We start from the raw sequence: 18,772 nt of genomic DNA, 5'->3' as shown, positions 1-18,772 counted from the left end.
CAGTGCTCGGGGTGCTGGGTGCTCAGTGCTCAGTACTCAGGGTGCTGGGTGCTCAGTGCTCAGGGTGCTGAGCGCTCAGTACTCAGCGTGCTGGGTGCTCAGTGCTCGGGGTGCTGGGTGCTCAGTCCTCAGGGTGCTCAGTGCTCAGGGTGCTGGGTGCTCAGTGCTCGGGGTGCTCGGTGCTCAATACTCAGGGTGCTGTGTGCTCAGTACTCAGGGTGCTGGGTGCTCAGTACTCATGGTGCTGGGTGCTCAGTGCTCAGGGCGCTGGGTGCTCAGTGCTCGGGGTGCTGGGTGCTCAGTGCTCAGGGTGCTGGGTGCTCAGTGCTCAGGGCGCTGGGTGCTCAGTGCTCGGGGTGCTGGGTGCTCAGTGCTCGGGGTGCTGGGTGGTCAGTGCTCAGTGCTCAAGGTGCTGGGTGCTCAGTGCTCAGTGCTCAGGGCGCTGGGTGCTAAGTACTCAGGGTGCTGGGTGCTCAGTACTCAGGGTGCTGGGTGCTCAGTTCTCAGGGTGCTGGGTGCTCAGTACTCAGGGTGCTGGGTGCTCAGTACTCAGGGTGCTGGGTACTCATTCTCGGGGTGCTGGGTGCTCAGTGCTCGGGGTGCTGGGTGCTCAGTACTCAGGGTGCTGGGGGCTCAGTACTCAGGGTGCTGGGTGCTCAGTACTCAGGGTGCTCGGTTCTCAGTACTCAGGGTGCTGGGTGCTCATTCTCGGGTTCCTGGGTGCTCAGTGCTCGGGTTGCTGGGTGCTCAGGACTCAGGGTGCTGGGGGCTCAGTACTCAGGGTGCTGGGTGCTCAGTACTCAGGGTGATCTGTTCTCAGTACTTAGGCTGCTGGGTGCTCAGTGCTCGGGGTGCTGGGTGCTCAGTGCTCAGGGTGATCGGTGCTCAGTACTCAGGGTGCTGGGTGCTCAGTGCTCAGGGTGCTGGGTGCTCAGTCCTCAGGTTGCTCAGTGCTCAGGGTGCTGGGTGCTCAGTGCTCGGGGTGCTCGGTGCTCAGTACTCAGGGTGCTGAGTGCTCAGTAGTCAGGGTGCTGGGTGCTCAGTACTCGGGGTGCTGGGTGCTCAGTGCTCAGCGTGCTGGGTGCTCAGTACTCAGGGTGCTCGGTGCTCAGTGCTTGGGGTGCTGGGTGCTCAGTACTCAGGGTGTTGGGTGCTCAGTGCTCAGGGTGCTGGGTGCTCAGTGCTCAGGGTGCTGGGTGCTCAGTACTCAGTGCTCAGGATGCTGGGTGCTCAGTGCTCGGGCTGCTGGGTGCTCAGTGCTCAGGGTGCTGGGTGCTCAGTGCTCGGGGTGCTCAGTGCTCAGTGCTCAGGGTCCTGGGTGCTCAGTACTCAGGGTGCTGGGTGCTTAGTACTCAGGGTGGTCAGTGCTCAGTACACAGGGTGCTGGGTGCTCAGTGCTCGGGGTGCTGGGTGCTCAGTGCTCAGTACTCAGGGTGCTGGGTGCTCAGTGCTCAGGGTGCTGAGTGCTCAGTACTCAGCGTGCTGGGTGCTCAGTACTCAGGGTGCTGGTTGCTCAGTGCTCAGGGTGCTGGGTGCTCCGTGCTCAGGGTGCTGGGTGCTCAGTGCTCGGGGAGCTCGGTGCTCAGTTCTCAGGGTGCTGGGTGCTCAGTACTCAGTGCTCGGGGTCCTGGGTGCTCCGTGCTCGGGGTGCTGGGTGCTCAGTACTCAGGGTGCTGGGTGCTCATTCTCGGGGTGCTGGGTGCTCAGTGCTCGGGGTGCTGGGTGCTCAGTACTCAGGGTGCTGGGGGCTCAGTACTCAGGGTGCTGGGTGCTCAGTACTCAGGGTGCTCGTTTCTCAGTACTCAGGGTGCTGTGTGCTCATTCTCGGGGTGCTGGGTGCTCAGTGCTCGGGTTGCTGGGTGCTCAGTACTCAGGGTGCTGGGGGCTCAGTACTCAGGGTGCTGGGTGCCCAGTACTCAGGGTGATCTGTTCTCAGTACTTAGGCTGCTGGGTGCTCAGTGATCGGGGTGCTGTGTGCTCAGTGCTCAGGGTGATCGGTGCTCAGTACTCAGGGTGCTGGGTGCTCAGTGCTCAGGGTGCTGGGTTCTCAGTCCTCAGGTTGCTCAGTGCTCAGGGTGCTGGGTGCTCAGTGCTCGGGGTGCTCGGTGCTCAGTACTCAGGGTGCTGAGTGCTCAGTACTCAGGGTGCTGGGTGCTCAGTACTCGGGGTGCTGGGTGCTCAGTGCTCAGCGTGCTGGGTGCGCAGTACTCAGGGTGCTCGGTGCTCAGTGCTTGGGGTGCTGGGTGCTCAGTACTCAGGGTGCTGGGTGCTCAGTGCTCAGGGTGCTGGGTGCTCAGTGCTCAGGGTGCTGGGTGCTCAGTACTCAGGGCTCAGGATGCTGGGTGCTCAGTGCTCAGGGTGCTGGGTGCTCAGTGCTAGGGGTGATGGGTCCTCAGTGCTCGGGGTCTGGGTGCTCAGTACTCAGGGTGCTGGGTGCTCAGTGCTCAGGGTGCTGGGTGCTCAGTACTCAGGGTGCTGGGTGCTCAGTACTCAGGGTGCTCGGTGCTCAGTACTCAGGGTGCTGGGTGCTCAGTGCTCAGGGTGCTGGGTGCTCAGTGCTCAGGGTGCTGGGTGCTCAGTACTCAGGGTGCTGGGTGCTCAGTGCTCAGGGTGATCGGTGCTCAGTACTCAGGGTGCTCAGTACTCAGGATGCTGGGTGCTCAGTGCTCAGGGTGCTGGGTGCTCAGTACTCAGGGTGCTGGGTGCTCAGTGCTCGGGGTGCTGGGTGCTCAGTGCTCAGGGTGCTGGGTGCTCAGTACTCAGGGTGCTGGGTGCTCAGTGCTCAGGGTGCTGGGTGCTCAGGCCTCAGGGTGCTCAGTGCTCAGGGTGCTGGGTGCTCAGTGCTCGGGGTGCTCGGTGCTCAGTACTCAGGGTGCTGAGTGCTCAGTGCTCAGGGTGCTGGGTGCTCAGTGCTCAGGGCGCTGGGTGCTCAGTGCTCGGGGTGCTGGGTGCTCAGTGCTCGGGGTGCTGGGTGGTCAGTGCTCAGTGCTCAAGGTGCTGGGTGCTCAGTGCTCAGTGCTCAGGGTGCTGGGTGCTCAGTACTCAGGGTGCTGGGTGCTCAGTACTCAGGGTGCTGGGTGCTCAGTTCTCGGGGTGCTGGGTGCTTAGTGCTCAGGGTGCTGGGTGCTCAGTGCTCAGGGTGCTGGGTGCTCAGTACTCAGGGTGCTGGGTGCTCAGTGCTCGGGGTGCTCGGTGCTCAGTACTTAAGGTGCTGGGTGCTCAGTGCTCAGGGTGCTGGGTGCTCAGTCCTCGGGGTGCTCCGTGCTCAGTGCTCAGGGTGCTGGGTGCTCAGTACTCAGGGTGCTGGGTGCTCAGTGCTCGGGGTGCTCGGTGCTCAGTACTCAAGGTGCTGGGTGCTCAGTGCTCAGGGTGCCGGGTGCTCAGTCCTCGGGGTGCTCCGTGCTCAGTGATCACCGTGCTGGGTGCTCAGTACTCAGGGTGCTCGGTGTTCAGTACTCACGGTTCTCAGTGCTCAGTACTCAGGGTGCTGGGTGCTCAGTGCTCAGGGTGCTGGGTGCTCAGTACTCAGGGTGCTCAGTGCTCAGTACTCGGGGTGCTTTTTGCTCAGCACTCAGGTTGCTCAGTGCTCAGTGCTCGGGGTGCTCGGTGCTCAGTACTAAGGGTGCTCAGTGCTCAGTACTCAGGTTGCTCAGTGCTCAGTGCTTGGGGTGCTGGGTGCTCAGTACTCAGGGTGCTGGGTGCTCAGTACTCAGGGTGCTGGGTGCTCAGTGCTCAGTACTCAGCGTGCTGGGTGCTCAGTGCTCGGGGTGCTGGGTCCTCAGTGCTCAGGGTGCTGGGTGCTCAGTACTCAGGGTGCTGGGTGCTCAGTGCTCGGGGTGCTGGGTCCTCAGTGCTCAGGGTGCTCAGTGCTCAGTGGTCGGGGTGCTGGGTGCTCAGAGCTCGGGGTGCTGGGTGCTCAGTGCTCAGGGTGCTGGTTGCTCATTACTCAGTGTGCTCAGTGCTCAGGGTGCTGGGTGCTCAGAACTCAGGGTGCTGGGTGCGCAGTACTCAGGGTGCTGGGTGCTCAGAACTCAGGGTGCTTGATGCTCAGTACTCAGGGTGCTGGGTGCTCATTCTCGGGGTACTGGGTGCTCAGGACTCAGGTTGCTCAGTACTCTGGGTGCTCGGGGCTCAGTACTCATGGTGCTGGGTGCTCAGTACTCAGGGTGCTCGGTGCTCAGTTCTCAGGGTGCTCGGTGCTCAGTGTTTGGGGTGCTGGGTGCTCAGTACTCAGGGTGCTTGGTGCTCAGTGCTCAGGGTGCTGGCTGCTCAGTGCTCAGGGTGCTGGGTGCTCAGTACTCAGTGCTCAGGATGCTGGGTGCTCAGTGCTCAGGGTGCTGGGTGCTCAGTGCTCAGGGTGGTCAGTGCTCAGTGCTCAGTACTCAGGGTGCTTGGTGCTCAGTACTCAGGGTGCTGGGTGCTCAGTGCTCGGGTGACCCGGTGCTCAGTGCTCAGGTTGCTCGGTGCTCAGTACTCAGGGTGCTGAGTGCTCAGTGCTCAGGGTGCTGGGTGCTCAGTGCTCAGGGTGCTGGGTTCTCAGTGCTCAGGGTACTGGGTGCTCAGTGCTCTGGGTGCTTGGTGCTCAGTGCTCAGGGTGCTGGGTGCTCAGTGCTCTGGGTGCTTGGTGCTCAGTGCTCAGGGTGCTGGGTGCTCAGTGCTCAGGGTGCTGGGTGCTCAGTGATCGGGGTGATGGGTGCTGAGTGCTCAGGGTGCTGGGTGCTCAGTGCTCAGGGTGCTGAGTGCTCAGTACTCAGCGTGCTGGGTGCTCAGTACTCAGGGTGCTGGGTGCTCAGTGCTCAGGGTGCTGGGTGCTCCGTGCTCAGGGTGCTGGGTGCTCAGTGCTCGGGGAGCTCGGTGCTCAGTACTCAGGGTGCTGGGTGCTCAGTACTCAGTGCTCGGGGTCCTGGGTGCTCCGTGCTCGGGGTGCTGGGTGCTCAGTACTCAGTACTCAGGGTGCTGGGTGCTCAGTGCTCAGGGTGCTGAGTGCTCAGTACTCAGCGTGCTGGGTGCTCAGTACTCAGGGTGCTGGGTGCTCAGTGCTCAGGGTGCTGGGTGCTCCGTGCTCAGGGTGCTGGGTGCTCAGTGCTCGGGGAGCTCGGTGCTCAGTACTCAGGGTGCTGGGTGCTCAGTACTCAGTGCTCGGGGTCCTGGGTGCTCCGTGCTCGGGGTGCTGGGTGCTCAGTACTCAGGGTGCTGGGTGCTCATTCTCGGGGTGCTGGGTGCTCAGTTCTCGGGGTGCTGGGTGCTGAGTACTCAGGGTGATCAGTGCTCAGTACTCAGGGTGCTGGGTGCTCAGTGCTCAGGGTGCTGGGTGCTCAGTCCTCAGGTTGCTCAGTGCTCAGGGTGCTGGGTGCTCAGTGCTCGGGGTGCTCGGTGCTCAGTACTCATGGTGCTGAGTGCTCAGTAGTCAGGGTGCTGGGTGCTCAGTGCTCAGGGTGCTGGGTGCTCAGTGCTCAGGGTGCTGGGTGCTCAGTACTCAGTGCTCAGGATGCTGGGTGCTCAGTGCTCGGGCTGCTGGGGCCTCAGTACTCAGGGTGCTGAGTGCTCAGTAGTCAGGGTGCTGGGTGCTCAGTGCTCAGGGTGCTGGGGCCTCAGTACTCAGGGTGCTGGGTGCTCAGTGCTCAGCGTGCTGGGTGCTCAGTACTCAGGGTGCTCGGTGCTCAGTGCTTGGTGTGCTGGGTGCTCAGTACTCAGGGTGCTGGGTGCTCAGTGCTCAGGGTGCTGGGTGCTCAGTGCTCAGGGTGCTGGGTGCTCAGTACTCAGTGCTCAGGATGCTGGGTGCTCAGTGCTCGGGCTGCTGGGTGCTCAGTGCTCAGGGTGCTGGGTGCTCAGTGCTAGGGGTGCTGGGTCCTCAGTGCTCGGGGTCTGGGTGCTCAGTACTCAGGGTGCTGGGTGCTCAGTACTCAGGGTGCTGAGTGCTCAGTGCTCAGGGTGCTGGGTGCTCAGTGCTCTGGGTGCTGGGTGCTCAGTGCTCAGGGTGCTGGGTGCTCAGTGCTCAGGGTGCTGGGTGCTCAGTGATCGGGGTGATGGGTGCTGATTGCTCAGGGTGCTGGGTGCTCAGTGCTCGGGGTGCTCGGTGCTCAGTGCTCAGGGTCCTGGGTGCTCAGTACTCAGGGTGCTGGGTGCTTAGTACTCAGGGTGCTCAGTGGTCAGTACACAGGGTGCTGGCTGCTCAGTGCTCGGGGTGCTGGGTGCTCAGTGCTCAGTACTCAGGGTGCTGGGTGCTCAGTGCTCAGGGTGCTGGGTGCTCAGTGCTCGGGGTGCTGGGTGCTCAGTGCTCAGGGTGATCGGTGCTCAGTACTCAGGGTGCTGGGTGCTCAGTGCTCAGGGTGCTGGGTGCTCAGTCCTCAGGGTGCTCAGTGCTCAGGGTGCTGGGTGCTCAGTGCTCGGGGTGCTCGGTGCTCAATACTCAGGGTGCTGTGTGCTCAGTACTCAGGGTGCTGGGTGCTCAGTACTCATGGTGCTGGGTGCTCAGTGCTCAGGGCGCTGGGTGCTCAGTGCTCGGGGTGCTGGGTGCTCAGTGCTCAGGGTGCTGGGTGCTCAGTGCTCAGGGGCTGGGTGCTCAGTGCTCGGGGTGCTGGGTGCTCAGTGCTCGGGGTGCTGGGTGGTCAGTGCTCAGTGCTCAAGGTGCTGGGTGCTCAGTGCTCAGTGCTCAGGGTGCTGGGTGCTAAGTACTCAGGGTGCTGGGTGCTCAGTACTCAGGGTGCTGGGTGCTCAGTTCTCAGGGTGCTGGGTGCTCAGTACTCAGGGTGCTGGGTGCTCAGTACTCAGGGTGCTGGGTACTCATTCTCGGGGTGCTGGGTGCTCAGTGCTCGGGGTGCTGGGTGCTCAGTACTCAGGGTGCTGGGGGCTCAGTACTCAGGGTGCTGGGTGCTCAGTACTCAGGGTGCTCGGTTCTCAGTACTCAGGGTGCTGGGTGCTCATTCTCGGGTTCCTGGGTGCTCAGTGCTCGGGTTGCTGGGTGCTCAGTACTCAGGGTGCTGGGGGCTCAGTACTCAGGGTGCTGGGTGCTCAGTACTCAGGGTGATCTGTTCTCAGTACTTAGGCTGCTGGGTGCTCAGTGCTCGGGGTGCTGGGTGCTCAGTGCTCAGGGTGATCGGTGCTCAGTACTCAGGGTGCTGGGTGCTCAGTGCTCAGGGTGCTGGGTGCTCAGTCCTCAGGTTGCTCAGTGCTCAGGGTGCTGGGTGCTCAGTGCTCGGGGTGCTCGGTGCTCAGTACTCAGGGTGCTGAGTGCTCAGTAGTCAGGGTGCTGGGTGCTCAGTACTCGGGGTGCTGGGTGCTCAGTGCTCAGCGTGCTGGGTGCTCAGTACTCAGGGTGCTCGGTGCACAGTGCTTGGGGTGCTGGGTGCTCAGTACTCAGGGTGCTGGGTGCTCAGTGCTCAGGGTGCTGGGTGCTCAGTGCTCAGGGTGCTGGGTGCTCAGTACTCAGTGCTCAGGATGCTGGGTGCTCAGTGCTCGGGCTGCTGGGTGCTCAGTGCTCAGGGTGCTGGGTGCTCAGTGCTCGGGGTGCTCAGTGCTCAGTGCTCAGGGTCCTGGGTGCTCAGTACTCAGTGTGCTGGGTGCTTAGTACTCAGGGTGGTCAGTGCTCAGTACACAGGGTGCTGGGTGCTCAGTGCTCGGGGTGCTGGGTGCTCAGTGCTCAGTACTCAGGGTGCTGGGTGCTCAGTGCTCAGGGTGCTGAGTGCTCAGTACTCAGCGTGCTGGGTGCTCAGTACTCAGGGTGCTGGTTGCTCAGTGCTCAGGGTGCTGGGTGCTCCGTGCTCAGTGTGCTGGGTGCTCAGTGCTCGGGGAGCTCGGTGCTCAGTACTCAGGGTGCTGGGTGCTCAGTACTCAGTGCTCGGGGTCCTGGGTGCTCCGTGCTCGGGGTGCTGGGTGCTCAGTACTCAGGGTGCTGGGTGCTCATTCTCGGGGTGCTGGGTGCTCAGTGCTCGGGGTGCTGGGTGCTCAGTACTCAGGGTGCTGGGGGCTCAGTACTCAGGGTGCTGGGTGCTCAGTACTCAGGGTGCTCGGTTCTCAGTACTCAGGGTGCTGGGTGCTCATTCTCGGGGTGCTGGGTGCTCAGTGCTCGGGTTGCTGGGTGCTCAGTACTCAGGGTGCTGGGGGCTCAGTACTCAGGGTGCTGGGTGCTCAGTACTCAGGGTGATCTGTTCTCAGTACTTAGGCTGCTGGGTGCTCAGTGCTCGGGGTGCTGGGTGCTCAGGGTGATCGGTGCTCAGTACTCAGGGTGCTGGGTGCTCAGTGCTCAGGGTGCTGGGTGCTCAGTCCTCAGGTTGCTCAGTGCTCAGGGTGCTGGGTGCTCAGTGCTCGGGGTGCTCGGTGCTCAGTACTCAGGGTGCTGAGTGCTCAGTGCTCAGGGTGCTGGGTGCTCAGTGCTCAGGGTGCTGGGTTCTCAGTGCTCAGGGTGCTGGGTGCTCAGTGCTCTGGGTGCTTGGTGCTCAGTGCTCAGGGTGCTGGGTGCTCAGTGCTCTGGGTGCTTGGTGCTCAGTGCTCAGGGTGCTGGGTGCTCAGTGCTCAGGGTGCTGGGTGCTCAGTGATCGGGGTGATGGGTGCTGAGTGCTCAGGGTGCTGGGTGCTCAGTGCTCAGGGTGCTGAGAGCTCAGTACTCAGCGTGCTGGGTGCTCAGTACTCAGGGTGCTGGGTGCTCAGTGCTCAGGGTGCTGGGTGCTCCGTGCTCAGGGTGCTGGGTGCTCAGTGCTCGGGGAGCTCGGTGCTCAGTACTCAGGGTGCTGGGAGCTCAGTACTCAGTGCTCGGGGTCCTGGGTGCTCCGTGCTCGGGGTGCTGGGTGCTCAGTACTCAGGGTGCTGGGTGCTCATTCTCGGGGTGCTCGGTGCTCAGTGCTCAGTACTCAGGGTGCTGGGTGCTCAGTGCTCAGGGTGCTGAGTGCTCAGTACTCAGCGTGCTGGGTGCTCAGTACTCAGGGTGCTGGGTGCTCAGTGCTCAGGGTGCTGGGTGCTCCGTGCTCAGGGTGCTGGGTGCTCAGTGCTCGGGGAGCTCGGTGCTCAGTACTCAGGGTGCTGGGTGCTCAGTACTCAGTGCTCGGGGTCCTGGGTGCTCCGTGCTCGGGGTGCTGGGTGCTCAGTACTCAGGGTGCTGGGTGCTCATTCTCGGGGTGCTGGGTGCTCAGTTCTCGGGGTGCTGGGTGCTCAGTACTCAGGGTGCTGGGGGCTCAGTACTCAGGGTGCTGGGTGCTCAGTACTCAGGGTGCTCGGTTCTCAGTACTCAGGGTGCTGGGTGCTCATTCTCGGGGTGCTGGGTGCTCAGTGCTCGGGTTGCTGGGTGCTCAGTACTCAGGGTGCTGGGGCCTCAGTACTCAGGGTGCTGGGTGCTCAGTACTCAGGGTGATCTGTTCTCAGTACTTAGGCTGCTGGGTGCTCAGTGCTCGGGGTGCTGGGTGCTCAGTGCTCAGGGTGATCAGTGCTCAGTACTCAGGGTGCTGGGTGCTCAGTGCTCAGGGTGCTGGGTGCTCAGTCCTCAGGTTGCTCAGTGCTCAGGGTGCTGGGTGCTCAGTACTCAGTGCTCGGGGTCCTGGGTGCTCCGTGCTCGGGGTGCTGGGTGCTCAGTTCTCAGGGTGCTGGGTGCTCATTCTCGGGGTGCTGGGTGCTCAGTGCTCGGGGTGCTGGGTGCTCAGTACTCAGGGTGCTGGGGGCTCAGTACTCAGGGTGCTGGGTGCTCAGTACTCAGGGTGCTCGGTTCTCAGTACTCAGGGTGCTGGGTGCTCATTCTCGGGGTGCTGGGTGCTCAGTGCTCGGGTTGCTGGGTGCTCAGTACTCAGGGTGCTGGGGGCTCAGTACTCAGGGTGCTGGGTGCTCAGTACTCAGGGTGATCTGTTCTCAGTACTTAGGCTGCTGGGTGCTCAGTGCTCGGGGTGCTGGGTGCTCAGTGCTCAGGGTGATCGGTGCTCAGTACTCAGGGTGCTGGGTGCTCAGTGCTCAGGGTGCTGGGTGCTCAGTCCTCAGGTTGCTCAGTGCTCAGGGTGCTGGGTGCTCAGTGCTCGGGGTGCTCGGTGCTCAGTACTCAGGGTTCTGAGTGCTCAGTACTCAGGGTGCTGGGTGCTCAGTACTCGGGGTGCTGGGTGCTCAGTGCTCAGCGTGCTGGGTGCTCAGTACTCAGGGTGCTCGGTGCTCAGTGCTTGGGGTGCTGGGTGCTCAGTACTCAGGGTGCTGGGTGCTCAGTGCTCAGGGTGCTGGGTGCTCAGTGCTCAGGGTGCTGGGTGCTCAGTACTCAGTGCTCAGGATGCTGGGTGCTCAGTGCTCGGGCTGCTGGGTGCTCAGTGCTCAGGGTGCTGGGTGCTCAGTGCTCGGGGTGCTCGGTGCTCAGTACTCAGGGTGCTGAGTGCTCAGTAGTCAGGGTGCTGGGTGCTCAGTACTCGGGGTGCTGGGTGCTCAGTGCTCAGCGTGCTGGGTGCTCAGTACTCAGGGTGCTCGGTGCTCAGTGCTTGGGGTGCTGGGTGCTCAGTACTCAGGGTGCTGGGTGCTCAGTGCTCAGGGTGCTGGGTGCTCAGTGCTCAGGGTGCTGGGTGCTCAGTACTCAGTGCTCAGGATGCTGGGTGCTCAGTGCTCGGGCTGCTGGGTGCTCAGTGCTCAGGGTGCTGGGTGCTCAGTGCTCGGGGTGCTCAGTGCTCAGTGCTCAGGGTCCTGGGTGCACAGTACTCAGGGTGCTGGGTGCTTAGTACTCAGGGTGGTCAGTGCTCAGTACACAGGGTGCTGGGTGCTCAGTGCTCGGGGTGCTGGGTGCTCAGTGCTCAGTACTCAGGGTGCTGGGTGCTCAGTGCTCAGGGTGCTGAGTGCTCAGTACTCAGCGTGCTGGGTGCTCAGTACTCAGGGTGCTGGTTGCTCAGTGCTCAGGGTGCTGGGTGCTCCGTGCTCAGGGTGCTGGGTGCTCAGTGCTCGGGGAGCTCGGTGCTCAGTACTCAGGGTGCTGGGTGCTCAGTACTCAGTGCTCGGGGTCCTGGGTGCTCCGTGCTCGGGGTGCTGGGTGCTCAGTACTCAGGGTGCTGGGTGCTCATTCTCGGGGTGCCGGGTGCTCAGTGCTCGGGGTGCTGGGTGCTCAGTACTCAGGGTGCTGGGGGCTCAGTACTCAGGGTGCTGGGTGCTCAGTACTCAGGGTGCTCGGTTCTCAGTACTCAGGGTGCTGGGTGCTCATTCTCGGGGTGCTGGGTGCTCAGTGCTCGGGTTGCTGGGTGCTCAGTACTCAGGGTGCTGGGGGCTCAGTACTCAGGGTGCTGGGTGCTCAGTACTCAGGGTGATCTGTTCTCAGTACTTAGGCTGCTGGGTGCTCAGTGCTCGGGGTGCTGGGTGCTCAGTGCTCAGGGTGATCGGTGCTCAGTACTCAGGGTGCTGGGTGCTCAGTGCTCAGGGTGCTGGGTGCTCAGTCCTCAGGTTGCTCAGTGCTCAGGGTGCTGGGTGCTCAGTGCTCTGGGTGCTTGGTGCTCAGTGCTCAGGGTGCTGGGTGCTCAGTGCTCTGGGTGCTTGGTGCTCAGTGCTCAGGGTGCTGGGTGCTCAGTGCTCAGGGTGCTGGGTGCTCAGTGATCGGGGTGATGGGTGCTGAGTGCTCAGGGTGCTGGGTGCTCAGTGCTCAGGGTGCTGAGTGCTCAGTACTCAGCGTGCTGGGTGCTCAGTACTCAGGGTGCTGGGTGCTCAGTGCTCAGGGTGCTGGGTGCTCCGTGCTCAGGGTGCTGGGTGCTCAGTGCTCGGGGAGCTCGGTGCTCAGTACTCAGGGTGCTGGGAGCTCAGTACTCAGTGCTCGGGGTCCTGGGTGCTCCGTGCTCGGGGTGCTGGGTGCTCAGTACTCAGGGTGCTGGGTGCTCATTCTCGGGGTGCTCGGTGCTCAGTGCTCAGTACTCAGGGTGCTGGGTGCTCAGTGCTCAGGGTGCTGAGTGCTCAGTACTCAGCGTGCTGGGTGCTCAGTACTCAGGGTGCTGGGTGCTCAGTGCTCAGGGTGCTGGGTGCTCCGTGCTCAGGGTGCTGGGTGCTCAGTGCTCGGGGAGCTCGGTGCTCAGTACTCAGGGTGCTGGGTGCTCAGTACTCAGTGCTCGGGGTCCTGGGTGCTCTGTGCTCGGGGTGCTGGGTGCTCAGTACTCAGGGTGCTGGGTGCTCATTCTCGGGGTGCTGGGTGCTCAGTTCTCGGGGTGCTGGGTGCTCAGTACTCAGGGTGCTGGGGGCTCAGTACTCAGGGTGCTGGGTGCTCAGTACTCAGGGTGCTCGGTTCTCAGTACTCAGGGTGCTGGGTGCTCATTCTCGGGGTGCTGGGTGCTCAGTGCTCGGGTTGCTGGGTGCTCAGTACTCAGGGTGCTGGGGCCTCAGTACTCAGGGTGCTGGGTGCTCAGTACTCAGGGTGATCTGTTCTCAGTACTTAGGCTGCTGGGTGCTCAGTGCTCGGGGTGCTGGGTGCTCAGTGCTCAGGGTGATCAGTGCTCAGTACTCAGGGTGCTGGGTGCTCAGTGCTCAGGGTGCTGGGTGCTCAGTCCTCAGGTGGCTCAGTGCTCAGGGTGCTGGGTGCTCAGTACTCAGTGCTCGGGGTCCTGGGTGCTCCGTGCTCGGGGTGCTGGGTGCTCAGTACTCAGGGTGCTGGGTGCTCATTCTCGGGGTGCTGGGTGCTCAGTGCTCGGGGTGCTGGGTGCTCAGTACTCAGGGTGCTGGGGGCTCAGTACTCAGGGTGCTGGGTGCTCAGTACTCAGGGTGCTCGGTTCTCAGTACTCAGGGTGCTGGGTGCTCATTCTCGGGGTGCTGGGTGCTCAGTGCTCGGGTTGCTGGGTGCTCAGTACTCAGGGTGCTGGGTGCTCAGTACTCAGGGTGCTGGGTGCTCAGTACTCAGGGTGATCTGTTCTCAGTACTTAGGCTGCTGGGTGCTCAGTGCTCGGGGTGCTGGGTGCTCAGTGCTCGGGGTGCTCGGTGCTCAGTACTCAGGGTTCTGAGTGCTCAATACTCAGGGTGCTGGGTGCTCAGTACTCGGGGTGCTGGGTGCTCAGTGCTCAGCGTGCTGGGTGCTCAGTACTCAGGGTGCTCGGTGCTCAGTGCTTGGGGTGCTGGGTGCTCAGTACTCAGGGTGCTGGGTGCTCAGTGCTCAGGGTGCTGGGTGCTCAGTGCTCAGGGTGCTGGGTGCTCAGTACTCAGTGCTCAGGATGCTGGTTGCTCAGTGCTCGGGCTGCTGGGTGCTCAGTGCTCAGGGTGCTGGGTGCTCAGTGCTAGGGGTGCTGGGTCCTCAGTGCTCGGGGTCTGGGTGTTCAGTACTCAGGGTGCTGGGTGCTCAGTACTCAGGGTGATGGGTGCTCAGTGCTCAGGGTGCTGGGTGCTCAGTGCTCTGGGTGCTGGGTGCTCAGTGCTCAGGGTGCTGGGTGCTCAGTGCTCAGGGTGCTGGGTGCTCAGTGCTCGGGGTGCTCGGTGCTCAGTGCTCAGGGTCCTGGGTGCTCAGTACTCAGGGTGCTGGGTGCTTAGTACTCAGGGTGCTCAGTGCTCAGTACACAGGGTGCTGGATGCTCAGTGCTCGGGGTGCTGGGTGCTCAGTGCTCAGTACTCAGGGTGCTGGGTGCTCAGTGCTCAGGGTGCTGGGTGCTCAGTGCTCGGGGTGCTGGGTGCTCAGTGCTCAGGGTGATCGGTGCTCAGTACTCAGGGTGCTGGGTGCTCAGTGCTCAGGGTGCTGGGTGCTCAGTCCTCAGGGTGCTCAGTGCTCAGGGTGCTGGGTGCTCAGTGCTCGGGGTGCTCGGTGCTCAATACTCAGGGTGCTGTGTGCTCAGTACTCAGGGTGCTGGGTGCTCAGTATTCATTGTGCTGGGTGCTCAGTGCTCAGGGCGATGGGTGCTCAGTGCTCGGGGTGCTGGGTGCTCAGTGCTCAGGGTGCTGGGTGCTCAGTGCTCAGGGCGCTGGGTGCTCAGTGCTCGGGGTGCTGGGTGCTCAGTGCTCGGGGTGCTGGGTGGTCAGTGCTCAGTGCTCAAGGTGCTGGGTGCTCAGTGCTCAGTGCTCAGGGTGCTGGGTGCTAAGTACTCAGGGTGCTGGGTGCTCAGTACTCAGGGTGCTGGGTGCTCAGTTCTCAGGGTGCTGGGTGCTCAGTACTCAGGGTGCTGGGTGCTCAGTACTCAGGGTGCTGGGTGCTCATTCTCGGGGTGCTGGGTGCTCAGTGCTCGGGGTGCTGATTGCTCAGTACTCAGGGTGCTGGGGGCTCAGTACTCAGGGTGCTGGGTGCTCAGTACTCAGGGTGCTCGGTTCTCAGTACTCAGGGTGCTGGGTGCTCATTCTCGGGGTGCTGGGTGATCAGTGCTCGGGTTGCTGGGTGCTCAGTACTCAGGGTGCTGGGGGCTCAGTACTCAGGGTGCTGGGTGCTCAGTACTCAGGGTGATCTGTTCTCAGTACTTAGGCTGCTGGGTGCTCAGTGCTCGGGGTGCTGGGTGCTCAGTGCTCAGGGTGATCGGTGCTCAGTACTCAGGGTGCTGGGTGCTCAGTGCTCAGGGTGCTGGGTGCTCAGTCCTCAGGTTGCTCAGTGCTCAGGGTGCTGGGTGCTCAGTGCTCGGGGTGCTCGGTGCTCAGTACTCAGGGTGCTGAGTGCTCAGTACTCAGGGTGCTGGGTGCTCAGTACGCGGGGTGCTGGGTGCTCAGGGCTCAGCGTGCTGGGTGCTCAGTACTCAGGGTGCTCGGTGCTCAGTGCTTGGGGTGCTGGGTGCTCAGTACTCAGGGTGCTGGGTGCTCAGTGCTCAGGGTGCTGGGTGCTCAGTGCTCAGGGTGCTGGGTGCTCAGTACTCAGTGCTCAGGATGCTGGGTGCTCAGTGCTCGGGCTGCTGGGTGCTCAGTGCTCAGGGTGCTGGGTGCTCAGTGCTAGGGGTGATGGGTCCTCAGTGCTCGGGGTCTGGGTGCTCAGTACTCAGGGTGCTGGGTGCTCAGTGCTCAGGGTGCTGGGTGCTCAGTACTCAGGGTGCTGGGTGCTCAGTACTCAGGGTGCTCGGTGCTCAGTACTCAGGGTGCTGGGTGCTCAGTGCTCAGGGTGCTGGGTACTCAGTACTCAGGGTGCTGGGTGCTCAGTACTCAGGGTGCTGGGTGCTCAGTGCTCAGGGTGCTGGGTGCTCAGTGCTCAGTATGCTGGGTGCTCAGTACTCAGGGTGCTGGGTGCTCAGTGCTCAGGGTGATCGGTGCTCAGTACTCAGGGTGCTCAGTACTCAGGATGCTGGGTGCTCAGTGCTCAGGGTGCTGGGTGCTCAGTACTCAGGGTGCTGGGTGCTCAGTGCTCGGGGTGCTGGGTGCTCAGTGCTCAGGGTGATCGGTGCTCAGTACTCAGGGTGCTGGGTGCTCAGTGCTCAGGGTGCTGGGTGCTCAGGCCTCAGGGTGCTCAGTGCTCAGGGTGCTGGGTGCTCAGTGCTCGGGGTGCTCGGTGCTCAGTACTCAGGGTGCTGAGTGCTCGGTACTCAGGGTGCTGGGTGCTCAGTACTCATGGTGCTGGGTGCTCAGTACTCAGGGGACTGGGTGCTCAGTGCTCAGGGTGCTGGGTGCTCAGTGCTCAGGGCGCTGGGTGCTCAGTGCTCGGGGTGCTGGGTGCTCAGTGCTCGGGGTGCTGGGTGGTCAGTGCTCAGTGCTCAAGGTGCTGGGTGCTCAGTGCTCATTGCTCAGGGTGCTGGGTGCTCAGTACTCAGGGTGCTGGGTGCTCAGTACTCAGGGTGCTGGGTGCTCAGTTCTCGGGGTGCTGGGTGCTTAGTGCTCAGGGTGCTGGGTGCTCAGTGCTCAGGGTGCTGGGTGCTCAGTACTCAGGGTGCTGGGTGCTCAGTGCTCGGGGTGCTCGGTGCTCAGTACTCAAGGTGCTGGGTGCTCAGTGCTCAGGGTGCTGGGTGCTCAGTCCTCGGGGTGCTCCGTGCTCAGTGCTCAGGGTGCTGGGTGCTCAGTACTCAGGGTGCTGGGTGCTCAGTGCTCGGGGTGCTCGGTGCTCAGTACTCAAGGTGCTGGGTGCTCAGTGCTCAGGGTGCCGGGTGCTCAGTCCTCGGGGTGCTCCGTGCTCAGTGATCACCGTGCTGGGTGTTCAGTACTCAGGGTGCTCGGTGTTCAGTACTCAGGGTTCTCAGTGCTCAGTACTCAGGGTGCTGGGTGCTCAGTGCTCAGGGTGCTGGGTGCTCAGTACTCAGGGTGCTCAGGGCTCAGTACTCGGGGTGCTTGTTGCTCAGCACTCAGGTTGCTCAGTGCTCAGTGCTCGGGGTGCTGGGTGCTCAGTACTCAGGGTGCTCGGTGCTCAGTACTAAGGGTGCTCAGTGCTCAGTACTCAGGTTGCTCAGTGCTCAGGGCTTGGGGTGCTGGGTGCTCAGTACTCAGGGTGCTGGGTGCTCAGTACTCAGGGTGCTGGGTGCTCAGTGCTCAGTACTCAGCGTGCTGGGTGCTCAGTGCTCGGGGTGCTGGGTCCTCAGTGCTCAGGGTGCTGGGTGCTCAGTACTCAGGGTGCTTCGTGCTCAGTGCTCGGGGTGCTGGGTCCTCAGTGCTCAGGTTGCTCAGTGCTCAGTGGTCGGGGTGCTGGGTGCTCAGTGCTCGGGGTGCTGGGTGCTCAGTGCTCAGGGTGCTGGTTGCTCAGTACTCAGTGTGCTCAGTGCTCAGGGTGCTGGGTGCTCAGAACTCAGGGTGCTGGGTGCGCAGTACTCAGGGTGCTGGGTGCTCAGAACTCAGGGTGCTTGATGCTCAGTACTCAGGGTGCTGGGTGCTCATTCTCGGGGTACTGGGTGCTCAGGACTCAGGTTGCTCAGTACTCTGGGTGCTCGGGGCTCAGTACTCATGGTGCTGGGTGCTCAGTACTCAGGGTGCTCGGTGCTCAGTTCTCAGGGTGCTCGGTGCTCAGTGTTTGGGGTGCTGGGTGCTCAGTACTCAGGGTGCTTGGTGCTCAGTGCTCAGGGTGCTGGCTGCTCAGTGCTCAGGGTGCTGGGTGCTCAGTACTCAGTGCTCAGGATGCTGGGTGCTCAGTGCTCAGGGTGCTGGGTGCTCAGTGCTCAGGGTGGTCAGTGCTCAGTACTCAGGGTGCTTGGTGCTCAGTACTCAGGGTGCTGGGTGCTCAGTGCTCGGGTTACCCGGTGCTCAGTGCTCGGGTTGCTCAGTGCTCAGTACTCAGGGTGCTGAGTGCTCAGTGCTCAGGGTGCTGGGTTCTCAGTGCTTAGCGTGCTTGATGCTCAGTACTCAGGGTGCTGGGTGCTCAGTGCTCAGGGTGCTTGATGCTCAGTGCTCAGGGTGCTGGGTGCTCAGTGCTCTGGGTGCTTGGTGCTCAGTGCTCAGGGTGCTGGGTGCTCAGTGCTCAGGGTGCTGGGTGCTCAGTGACCGGGGTTATGGGTGCTGAGTGCTCAGGGTGCTGGGTGCTCAGTGCTCGGGGTGCTCGGTGCTCAGTGCTCGGGGTGCTGGGTGCTCAGTACTCAGGGTGCTGGGTGCTTAGTACTCAGGGTGCTCAGTGCTCAGTACACAGGGTGCTGGGTGCTCAGTGCTCGGGGTGCTGGGTGCTCAGTGCTCAGTACTCAGGGTGCTGGGTGCTCAGTGCTCAGGGTGCTGAGTGCTCAGTACTCAGCGTGCTGGGTGCTCAGTACTCAGGGTGCTGGGTGCTCAGTGCTCAGGGTGCTGGGTGCTCCGTGCTCAGGGTGCTGGGTGCTCAGTGCTCGGGGAGCTCGGTGCTCGGTACTCAGGGTGCTGGGTGCTCAGTACTCAGTGCTCGGGGTCCTGGGTGCTCCGTGCTCGGGGTGCTGGGTGCTCAGTACTCAGGGTGCTGGGTGCTCATTCTCGGGGTGCTGGGTGCTCAGTGCTCGGGGTGCTGGGTGCTCAGTACTCAGGGTGCTGGGGGCTCAGTACTCAGGGTGCTGGGTGCTCAGTACTCAGGGTGCTCGGTTCTCAGTACTCAGGGTGCTGGGTGCTCATTCTCGGGGTGCTGGGTGCTCAGTGCTCGGGTTGCTGGGTGCTCAGTACTCAGGGTGCTGGGGGCTCAGTACTCAGGGTGATCTGTTCTCAGTACTTATGCTGCTGGGTGCTCAGTGCTCGGGGTGCTGGGTGCTCAGTGCTCAGGGTGATCGGTGCTCAGTACTCAGGGTGCTGGGTGCTCAGTGCTCAGGGTGCTGGGTGCTCAGTCCTCAGGTTGCTCAGTGCTCAGGGTGCTGGGTGCTCGGTGCTCGGGGTGCTCGGTGCTCAGTACTCAGGGTGCTGAGTGCTCAGTAGTCAGGGTGCTGGGTGCTCAGTACTCGGGGTGCTGGGTGCTCAGTGCTCAGCGTGCTGGGTGCTCAGTACTCAGGGTGCTCGGTGCTCAGTGCTTGGGGTGCTGGGTGCTCAGTACTCAGGGTGCTGGGTGCTCAGTGCTCAGGGTGCTGGGTGCTCAGTGCTCAGGGTGCTGGGTGCTCAGTACTCAGTGCTCAGGATGCTGGGTGCTCAGTGCTCGGGCTGCTGGGTGCTCAGTGCTCAGGGTGCTGGGTGCTCAGTGCTAGGGGTGCTGGGTCCTCAGTGCTCGGGGTCTGGGTGCTCAGTACTCAGGGTGCTGGGTGCTCAGTACTCAGGGTGCTGGGTGCTCAGTGCTCAGGGTGCTGAGTGCTCAGTACTCAGCGTGCTGGGTGCTCAGTACTCAGGGTGCTGGGTGCTCAGTGCTCAGGGTGCTGGGTGCTCCGTGCTCAGGGTGCTGGGTGCTCAGTGCTCGGGGAGCTCGGTGCTCAGTACTCAGGGTGCTGTGTGCTCAGTACTCAGTGCTCGGGGTCCTGGGTGCTCCGTGCTCGGGGTGCTGGGTGCTCAGTACTCAGGGTGCTGGGTGCTCATTCTCGGGGTGCTGGGTGCTCAGTGCTCGGGGTGCTGGGTGCTC

The sequence above is a fragment of the Microtus oregoni genome, unplaced genomic scaffold (assembly GCF_018167655.1).
Source record: "Microtus oregoni isolate MIOR12 unplaced genomic scaffold, Mior012 000066F_ref0000041, whole genome shotgun sequence".
NCBI classification, from domain to species: Eukaryota; Metazoa; Chordata; class Mammalia; order Rodentia; family Cricetidae; genus Microtus; species Microtus oregoni.
This window is presented reverse-complemented; position numbering follows the sequence as displayed.